We start from the raw sequence: 9,523 nt of genomic DNA, 5'->3' as shown, positions 1-9,523 counted from the left end.
CCCCTTCATTTTTTGGGGGGCCCCCAAGAGAGTGGGGCCCTAAGCTATAGATTGTTTAGCTTATACATAAATCCGGCACTGGCAATAAGTATTTAAGGAAAGTAGCTCTTCTCACCAGAGAACTTTGCCATTTGCCACGCCAGTCTATGGGCCGGAAGGGTGGTTGAAGTAGTGAAGTAATTTATTCCAGTGCACCAGTGAATTAACTTTGGGAGGTGGAGGTGGCGGGGAGACAAAGCGGTTGATGGTTACAGTGGGATTGCATTTTCTTTTCGTTACAAAGCAACAACATCTAATAGAGGAGAAAATCATTTCCCGGATCTTGGGGTGTGGTGCAGTTTATGGGAGATATCACTAGTGTGACATAAAAAAAATATGAATAAACACAAAAAGGAATGACAGTCATCCCTATTTGAGCTTTTCTGGGGTAGTTATATAGTTGCTTTGTGACACTCTAATTTAGCAGGTTTGTTTGCTAGGAAAGCTAAAGAAGAACTGCAAGAGCTTAACTAATAAAATAGGCAATTAAAAAAACCAATTAAAACATGATGTTAAAACCAGTTTAAAATATGCCTCTAAACCTCATCCGCTAAATAACTATGAAGTGTTAACTTCTATTTGCAGATAATGCAGGTATATATTAATAGGAGGGAGGAGTTGTAACCAGCGAGGTCAAATAGAAATGTAGTGCAAAATGTACAAACTGTGATAATTCATTTTCTTCTGACCTCACTGCTTACTGCTTACAACCCCCACTCCAATACTGTATGTGTAGATGTCTGCAACTGAGGATAATACTTCGGGCAGCTGGTGAAGTGGACTTTAGCCCATGAAAGCAGATGCCATAATAAATTAGTCTTGAAAGTGCCACAAGACAGTTTATTGTTTTTGCTGCAACGCTGCCTAGTATGATCACCCCTCTGGAAATCGTTGCATTTAAAACATAAGTAACATGTCTGTTTATTTTAAACTTCAGCTTTATGGAGGAATTGTTTTAAATTCAGCTTAAATTCTAAACAGATCTTGTATGGAAATAGATCTTCAGTACACATTTGAGAACTGCCAACATTTGTCTTCATTACTCAGCCTCTTCATACAGATAAAACAACAGCCTATTATCTCTGCTCTCTGACACCTAGGGAGAAAAATGAACACATGAAACAACAGACCCAAGTCCACTGTAAAATAAATAAAAAAGAGAGCCATGTTGAAGGGAAGGAGGTTGGGAGCATCTTAAATCCTAGTGTACCAAATTCATGGTCAATAGAATTTGAAAATAGCTGGATAAAAAGTGAACAGTATCAGTGACTGGTGGGTTGAGTTTGTAACTCCCCCCCCCCCCTTGGCATTTTTGAGGAATGGCACGCTGGAACACTAGCTGTTTACATTACTGCAGAGAAGAGATAAGAACTGAAAACTCCCAACACCCACACAACTGAAATCTGTATTTCATGTATCTATCAGGCACCTGCACGACATTTTGAACACAACATCTCCCAACTCACATTTTTTCTTTGTTCAGCTTGTTTCTCCTCAGAACATCCAACGTTATGGAACACCTGCACAATTTCCCCAAGTCACTAGTGCTCTACACATTCCCTTCCCTATGGTCTGTATCACTTCTCAAGAAGTCAACTCTATCACTTCAACCTTTCCCTTTCCATACAGAAGTGTCTTAATGTAATCTATCATGTTGGGGCAGTGAGTGGGTAAAGGAATATTTAACCCTCACCCCCCTAATAGTCCCAATGAACACCCCCCCAACATTTGGGACTTAAGAAATTAGGACTACTCACTTGGCTGAAGCAGCACTTTTTTTTTGGTAAAAGATATATATGAGGTGCCAGTACTACAGTATTGATAAAAGTGATGTGGGTGGCAGCACAAAATGGCTGCCATGTGCAGCAAAAGAAAAGAAAAAAGAGGTGCCAATATTCTGTACCATGAGTTTAGATGCACCAAAGGGAAGACAAAAAGGAAAAAGAGTAAAATTACTATTCCAGCTGAAAACAGACCAGCAATTAAACAGTGCTGTTAAAATGATGGTCTGTGGAAGCACCCTATTTGGGAAGCAGTATCATAGAGTTGATAGGGACGTGGGTGGTGCTGTGGGTTAAACCACAGAGTCTAGGTCTTGCCGATCAGAAGGTCGGCGGTTCAAATCCCAGTCCCAGCTCCTGCCAACCTAGCAGTTCGAAAGCACGTCAAAGTGCAAGTAGATAAATAGGTACCGCTCCAGCGGGAAGGTAAACGGAGTTTCCATGCGCTGCTCTGGTTCACCAGAAGCGGCTTAGTCATGCTGGCCACATGACCCGGAAGCTGTACACCAGCTCCCTCGGCCAATAAAGCGAGATGAGCGCCACAACCCCAGAATCGGCCACGACTGGACCTAATGGTCAGGGGTCACTTTACCTTTACCTTATCATAGAGTTGGAAGGGACCACAAGAGTCACCTAGCATAACCTCCTGCAATGCAGAAATCTTTTGCCCAGTGTGAGATTCAAACCCACAACTCTGAGATTGAGAGTCTCCTACTCTACCAACTGAGCTGCCTGTGGCGTTTGCCCTCCTATGTGTGTGACATCATACTGGGTTCATAGGGAAAGGGTTAACTAATTGTAAAATGACTAACCAATGGGAACCCAGGGGGCAGAGTTAACTGTATAAGTTTTAAGCACAGAGGTTTTTTAGGGAGTTAGAGTTGTTGAGAAGACAGTCTGGAGTTAGAACAGACAGAGAAGATAAGTCTGTGGGTTGGGCTAGTCTGGTGTGAGAGAGTGAGAGAATTTGTTAAGAGGAGTCAGTCAAACAGTTGAGATAATCAGTCAGAAGGTATTAGGAAGGTAAAGAAACTAAAGTTAAGTTACTGATAGTAATATTATCTGAGAAACCATAAACTTGTTAATGTTTGTAAAATAAACTTGTTTTTTTGGTTCACTTTTAACAACTGACTGGACTCAGTGTTTTACCCGAGAGTAACTGGTTGGTGGCAGTGGGGAAGCGACCACAGTGGTGGCACAGGGATCAATAGACCGTTAAACGTCCGGGGACCCTGTGTGATTGCCACATACCCCAGGCCGGTGAATGAAGATTTACTTCACAGAGCCCCAGAGATAGGGCAAAATGAGACAGACTCCTAAAAAGCCAATAGAAGATGCTTGCCTATTTTATTATCATTTTATTATGAGCCACGGAGTGTCATAGTAAACAGACAAACATGTTTAGTATCTTCTGTTCTAGTACAGCAGCAATCTGCTCCCTTCCCATCTGCTTGGGACTCAAATTGATTTGTTTTTCTGCAGAACCCTTCCTCTCCAAAGATAGAGAAAAAAATCTGTGAACTTACTTTAGCAAGGAGAGCTTGACCATCAAACACAGAGCCAGTTAGGGACTCTGTCTGCCTCCTGTTGCTGGGTGGGAAAGGTTGTTCAAGTCAGCAAGCCTTTCCTGGACAAAAATCACAGCGCTGTGATGGACTCAGGGGTAATATGTTCAGATTCAGGGTTTTAAAAATAAAATAAAAATAAAAATGTGGAGATGTTACAGCTAAGAGGTGATCTATAAATGCAATCAATAATGGAGCATCAATTCTATCAGGCTGACATTTCCTTATTTAGCAACCGCCTAGGTTTATACTGGACACGGGTGGCGCTGTGGGTTAAACCACAGAGCCTAGGGCTTGCAGATCAGAAGGTTGGCGGTTCGAATCCCTGCAACGGGGTGAGCTCCCGTTGCTCGGTCCCTGCTCCTACCAACCTTGCAGTTCGAAAGCATGTCAAAGTGCAAGTAGATAAATAGGTACCGCTCCGGCGGGAAGGTTTCCGTGCGCTGCTCTGGTTTGCCAGAAGCAGCTTAGTCATGCTGCCCACATGACCCGGAAGCTGTACGCCAGCTCCCTCGGCCAATAAAGCGAGATGAGCGCCGCAACCCCAGAGTCAGTCACAACTGGACATAATGGTCAGGGGTCCCTTTACCTTTACCTTAGGTTTATACCTGTCCCACCCATATATACCAGTAACTTCATTGCATCTAAAGTTCATGAGGTCCTACCATAGCTTGTGGAAATATTCTGAAATACAGTGGAACCTTGGTTCTCGAACGGCTTAGTTGACGAACAAATCAGCTCCCGAATGCCAAAAACCCAGATGTAAGTGTTCCAGTTTCTGGACATTCTTTGGAAGCTGAACATCCAATGCGGTTGTCAGCTATTGTTCCCGGGGCACCTGCGCCAATCGGAAGCTGTGCCTTGGTTTTCAAATGTTTTGGGAGTCAAACGAACTTCCAGAACGGATTACGTTCGAGAACCAAGGTTTTTCAAATGACACCTGCTTATTCTATGTCTAAGACATCTTTCCTAGACATAGCCAGCCCAGTTTATTGCTTGCTAGTCCATCAGGCCATAAATAAAAGATAACAGGCAATAAAAACTACAATAAGATGCATACAAAACACATTAAACTGTATTGGAATATAATGATATTGTTATAGTCAGGGCTTTTTTCAGGTGGGCGCCATTGCCATTATCATTGCCATTCATAGTGAGTTCCAGCACCTCTTTTTCTAGAAAAATTGGAGTTGTTACAGTGATTCATTAACATGAACTTTGACAAAAGCAAAATAATGTTTTTTGGGAATTCACGCAAGAGCTATAGCTGGGTATTTGGTGGTAAACCCATGCAGCAGGTATTCAAATTCAACTATCTGGGAATTACATTCCATCATAGGCTTCTCTGGTCCCGCACCGTGCAATGGCGGTGAATGCTAGTAAGATGTCTATGCAGGCCATAATGCATTTTTTATAATAAGAGGTAATTCACATATCCCTTCTGCCCTTAAGGTCTTCAACGCCAAAATTATAGCTCAATTGCTCTATGGTATTCCAGTCTGGCTGCCAGGGTTTACCCAGTTGGTAGAATGAGTGCAGGCAGCTTTCCTCTTCAAGATTTTTACTGTCCCATGATGTGTAACCTATGCAGCCTTGTGTCTAGAGGGAGGTCAATACAAGGTAGAGACTGTCACCTGGTGAGATTTCTTCTATGCTGATTAAACATCAGCCTTACATCAGATAAAGATCCTCTCCTCAGTGAAGTTTTGTTAGACCCCTTTCTTTCCCCAGGGCTACAACAGTTTAACAAGAAGGTACAGCAACCAGGGCTGTCAGTGGAACTTCTGTGATCGATGTCCCTACCATCTGCCAAGGCTATAATCATTAACACATATTCCCATCTAAAATATTAAGCAATTTCTGTTTCCTTAAAGTCAAACTAATAAATTTGGCCATCTTATATGTCCCATAATAATCTGTTCCAGCCAGTATACAAATACTTTTCTGCCTAGAAGAGTTATTTCTAATCCCTGATATTGGAACCTTCTTAGATATATTTTTAATTATTCAGGTGGAGACCTGGCATAAAATTATCTTGATATCTGATATCATCAAAGTCTGGCAATAAAGAGATCTCGTTCCCACTTAACTCTTGAAGAAGGAAAAATATATAATGTAATGTCAGGCTCCAAGCTAAGCTACCTTTGAAGTTAAACTGGTGTTTTTCTTGTGTCTCAGCTCCTGTTTGTTTAATCAGCGGCCAACATCTGTTATTGTGTTGCAGAATTTACAGAACAAATCTGGCTCTGAATAGAACATCAGTAATAAGTTTTGCTTTCTTGCTGCTGCTATTGTTGTTAGTTTTTGTTTGTTTGGCTGAAAATTAGTCTGAGGCGTGGGCATATTATTATGATTGCTCAGCTCCAACAAAGAAAAAGCATCAGAAAATGCTAAGCCCTTCCAAATGAATTTTACGTAATGGGTCCCCCCCCAAAAAAAAACTGGAACAAAACATTGTCATGGAAAACATTCCAGATGACCAGTGCTAAACTGAAGTATTCACTATTACTCAATTAGAATAGCTGGTTCATGGGGGGCAGGGGGTAGGTTGGGCACCAGATGGAAAGCCCCAAATATAATTCTTGAACCGGTAAACCAGGGATTGGGGAAACCTCCAGACTACATCTCTCATCAGCCAATGGCCGAAGAACATGCTGGAAGTTGTAGTGGATGACTACAGGGCTCCCATCCCTAAAATAGGTGTTTTGAGTGCTGGAGAGATGGTTTCAATGGATTATAAAGCTACTGTGATTGCAGATGGCTTCCATTTGTTTTCTGTTTTCCCTGGTCCTGGAATCACTGGTAACAGTTTACTTCATGGACTAGAGTCTGGTAAATCTTCTGTGACCTTTATCCATCATGAATATGAGCAGTGCTATTTTTCTAGAAAAAGAACTCACCATGAACACCGATGTGGCGTTTGCCCGTTTGTTTGAAAATGTCTGTACAGGGGGAGAGAAAGAGTTAATAGGTAGACCAATAGAAAAGCCAGAAGTGGAGCCTACCTGTTTATAAAAGGGCTTAGCCCGAGGTTTGGGTTGTGGGTAGTTGGTTGGTTTTAGTTGGTTGGTTTGTTGGGAAGAAGCGGTTGGGAAAAGGCAGTTGGGAAAGCAGTTGGCAGACAGTTGGAAATAGAGAGACAGTTAGTGGAGTTGGTTCTTGTGTGAGGGGAGGTAGAAGAGTTAGAGACAGGATAAAATAAGACTAAGAAGGTAAAGAGTAACAACGTTTTGAATGCAGTTAAAGTTTATTTGTGTTTGCAATAAACTACACTCTTCTTTGTTAACTTAAGAACCTGACTGAGACTAAGTGATTTACTGGGGAGAACCTGATTGGTGGCAGTCCGTGAGACGACCGGGGGCTCCGTACGAATGCCACAACCTCTCTCTTAGAATGGCAATGGCACACACCTGAGAGGTGCCAGTAGTGAGTTCTGGCAAGTTCTGGCTGAAAAAAAGTCCTGAATCTACTTATGCCATCAGGAAAAAATATATATGAGGAAAGTAATTAAAATCATTGGAGAAGATTCCTTTCGACTTTCAGATCTGTGATGACCCATTTAAGCACACAAGTCACAATTTGATGTTACAGCCATTAAGTTTTGGAAACGCCTTTTGTAGAAACACCTTTGGTGATAAATGCCACCCCATTCATTTGGGAGTCTGATCTCCCAAATCACTTGCCCTTGCTAGGTTTTTTTTTTAAAAAAAATTGTGATTTGAATTATTTTGTTTGTAAGTTTCCTTGTGGTTTTGATTATCTTCTTTGTACATTTACCTGTGTTCAGAAGCATGGGTAATTTGTAATAAAACAAAAAGTTCCAGCACTTTTGGGAACAAAGTATCTGGTGGTTGGGAAAGGAATGCATTGTGAAAAATTACAAATGCTTAGGCTTTGCTGAAAAGAGTTAGGTTGTGCAGCCCCACCAGAGATAAGACAGTGGTTTTACACACAAACACACACAGTGGACCTACGAAAAGAATAAGCCATTTCTTTATCTACTGGTAATCTGCTAGATAAGTTCTTATGTTGTTTCTGCTCATAAAGTCATTCAAATGACCAGTTAATTGACAACTTTTGACCTGTCTATTGATTGCTAAATGTATAATAATTGGCCACTTAATTGACTAGCTTTCCAAAACAAATTTGGTAATGATTTTGCCCGTGAGCATCCAGCGTGTAGAACTGTGTTGATACACTGATGGTGGGAACTTCATCTCTCTCTCTCTCTCTCTCTCTCTCTCTCTCTCTCTCTCTCTCACACACACACACACACACACACACCACATTTGAAAGCATTGCTGTTTCCTCACAAGCTCTCAACAGTGTCACATCATAGTCCAAAGTGAGCTAAGGACTAATTCCAGAAAGCAGCCATGGAGGGATAATCCCGAAAGGAAGACCACGTTTCAAGAGCCAGGCAGAAGTCTCGTCCTGAGGAAGTCATTCAGCAGTCCTAACAGGTGGTTAGGTGCAGAAACAGTATCTTTATATCTTTAGTTATATCTTTATATCTATATTTATGTGAGGGACTGGACTGAGGAGGAATGGCGAAGACCGCCTCCTCCTCCTCCTCAACCTTCCTGAGAAGAGGAAGACAGTATGGATTTACAACAGTGGTTTGCAGAAGGTCACGGCTCAGAGATAGGAGAGGGACAAACCTGGGAGATCATGGCAGAAGAGGAGGGGGGAGGAGCAGAACCAGAGCTGCTGACTGACATGTTATTGTTAGAAAGCATTCCAGACCCCCCCCCTTCTCCCAGAACCTGGAGAGCAGTGAAAGTGGGAGAGCAGAAGGTGAAGAGGCAAATGGCCTTAAGCAGCCACTGCAAGGGGGGTGGTGCTGTTGACAACTGAGAAGGAAGTGGGGGGGGAGAGTTTACTCAGGGCAACGCCATTACCAAGGAGGCAACATTTCTAAGCCAGGCATATACCTGCTGGGATTGAAAAGGCATACGACCCTCACCTGAATCTCATAGCTCTCCTGACAAGTGCTTTGGTCTGCCCACCAGATACCAGGCACTCTACTATTCAAATTAGGCCCCAGTGTTTTTGTTACAATCCCCCTTCTCAATTAAGTAATCAATTTTAATCTAGAATTTAATTGAGAATTTAAATTCTCAAAACTTTCTTATTTGTTAATTTGAGCAAGTAAACTACTGCTCTCACTTCATTACAAACAGTATTTCTACCTGCAATACACTTGAGCAAACTTGCTCCTCTTCCTTTCACAGATATTTTGTTGCCATTTGCAACTTTAGCTGTCTCTGATTAGTTATCATTTACCGTAATTCTTGGGGAAAATAATTAGCATTGCACGTCATGTGCATGGAAGTTGCCAAACCAATTAACCAACTAGAAGGATTTCTGTTAATAGCACCAGTTTTCCTATACCTTGATTTTGCTGGATAGTTTTGATGAACTGCAAAAGCATTTTTAGTTTGTTTTCTGTTGCCACCGTGGAACTTTTCTTTATTAGTGCCGCTTTGTTTTGTACAATTCCTTGCAAATGAAGGAAAATAACTTTTCTGCTTGTATATGTTGATAATATAATTTTGGTGACTGAGGACAAACAAGATTGTACAAAAACAAGATTGGGTGGCAGCCTGGCCAGGGCATAGGTGTCCTGACTGTGACAAAGGTGACCTGTGTGCTTGCTTGATTAACAGCTGTTGGGAACTTCAAGGTCCCTGCTCTCCCTTCTTATGGTCTTTATATTGGACCTGGAGACTCCAATAGAGAGCATCCCATGTCAAGAAGGAGGGCAAGTGGGCACCCTATCAGATGTCAAGACAGGAGCTACACAGAGCAGGGCCTGTTGTATGCCTCACTTTTCCAAGACCTGCTTTCTTTTGGCCTGCATTTTGGAGCTTTATAATTTAGGAAGACTTTGGAAGAACTGGTTGACAAGTCTTATCAGTCGCTGACGTTAGGAGCGGATTTTATTTGCTGCTATTCTGGGCAGCAGCATTTAAATTCCCTAGCACCGTTGGAGAGGAGGCAGGCGCAGCATCCTCCTCTGCTTATTCCTGCCATCCCTTCCGTTCTGTTGCCTGTTGTAGTAAGCAAACATAACTCCAGATGTGCTGCACAGCTTGGGTGTATGAAAGATTTGGAGAAGGAACTGGGGAGGGGGTG

General features: G+C 42.2%; 1 long non-coding RNA gene across 2 annotated transcripts; it reads right to left on the bottom strand.

The window, feature by feature from the left end:
• Positions 1 to 6,443, bottom strand: LOC308579896. Of its 2 annotated transcripts, none has more exons than XR_014004609.1 (3): positions 6,391 to 6,443; positions 3,347 to 3,447; positions 1 to 1,135 (listed from the first exon to the last, which is right to left on the bottom strand). It is a non-coding gene; the product is annotated as an uncharacterized lncRNA (long non-coding RNA). The 2 variants fall into 2 exon arrangements; XR_014004610.1 differs by lacking the exon at positions 6,391 to 6,443 and adding an exon at positions 5,528 to 6,231.
• Positions 6,444 to 9,523: the final 3,080 nt, after the last annotated feature.

Source organism: Podarcis bocagei, assembly GCF_964188305.1.
Source record: "Podarcis bocagei genome assembly, chromosome: 2".
Classification (NCBI taxonomy): Eukaryota; Metazoa; Chordata; class Lepidosauria; order Squamata; family Lacertidae; genus Podarcis; species Podarcis bocagei.
This window is presented reverse-complemented; position numbering and strand designations above follow the sequence as displayed.